The following is a 1,375-nucleotide window of genomic DNA, read 5'->3' on the forward strand; positions in this document are numbered from 1 at the left end:
ACATGTAGAATCATGGTTTAGAATGTGTGTTCAACATGTATAATCATGGATTAGAATGGTGTTCAACATGTAGAATCATGGTTTAGAATGGTGTTCAACATGTAGAATCATGGATTAGAATAGTGTTCAACATGGAGAATCATGGATTAGAATGGTGTGTTCAGTTTGTAGAATCATGGATTAGAATGGTTTCATCAATTTGTAGAATCATGGTCTTGAATTGTGTGTTCAACATGTAGAATCATGGTTTAGAATGGTGTTCAACATGTAGAATCATGGATTAGAATGTGTTCAACATGTAGAATCATGGTTTAGAATGGTGTTCAACATGTAGAATCATGGATTAGAATGGTGTTCAACATGGAGAATCATGGTTTAGAATGGTGTTCAACATGTAGAATCATGGATTAGAATGGTGTTCAACATGTAGAATCATGGTTTAGAATGGTGTTCAGTTTGTAGAATCATGGTTTAGAATGGTTTTGGATTTCAACATGTAGAATCATTTAGAACAAGAATCATGGTTTAGAATGATGGTGTTCAACATGTAGAATCATGGTTTAGAATGGTGTTCAACATGTAGAATCATGGTTTAGAATGGTGTTCAACATGTTTAGAATCATGGTTTAGAATGGTGTTCAACATGTAGAATCATGGTTTAGAATGGTGTTCAACATGTAGAATCATGGTTTAGAATGGTGTTCAACATGTAGAATCATGGTTTAGAATGGTGTTCAACATGTAGAATCATGGTTTAGAATGGTGTTCAACATGTAGAATCATGGTTTAGAATGGTGTTCAACATGTAGAATCATGGTTTAGAATGGTGTTCAACATGTAGAATCATGGTTTAGAATGGTGTTCAACATGTAGAATCATGGTTTAGAATGGTGTTCAACATGTAGAATCATGGATTAGAATGTGTGTTCAACATGTAGAATCATGGATTAGAATGGTTTCATCAATTTGTAGAATGTCTTGCTGTGTGTTCAACATGAATCTGGTTTAGAATGGTGTTCAACATGTAGAATCATGGTTTAGAATGGTGTTCAACATGTAGAATCATGGTTTAGAATGGTGTTCAACATGTAGAATCATGGATTAGAATGGTGTTCAACATGTAGAATCATGGATTAGAATGGCTGGTTCAACATGTAGAATCATGGTTTAGAATGGTGTTCAACATGTAGAATCATGGTTTAGAATGGTGTTCAACATGTAGAATCATGGTTTAGAATGGTGTTCAACATGTAGAATCATGGTTTAGAATGGTGTTCAACATGTAGAATCATGGTTTAGAATAGTGTTCAACATGTAGAATCATGGTTTAGAATGGCTGGTTCAACATGTAGAATCATGGTTTAGAATGGCTGGT

Source organism: Oncorhynchus masou, chromosome 19 (assembly GCF_036934945.1).
Source record: "Oncorhynchus masou masou isolate Uvic2021 chromosome 19, UVic_Omas_1.1, whole genome shotgun sequence".
In the NCBI taxonomy this organism is placed as follows: Eukaryota; Metazoa; Chordata; class Actinopteri; order Salmoniformes; family Salmonidae; genus Oncorhynchus; species Oncorhynchus masou.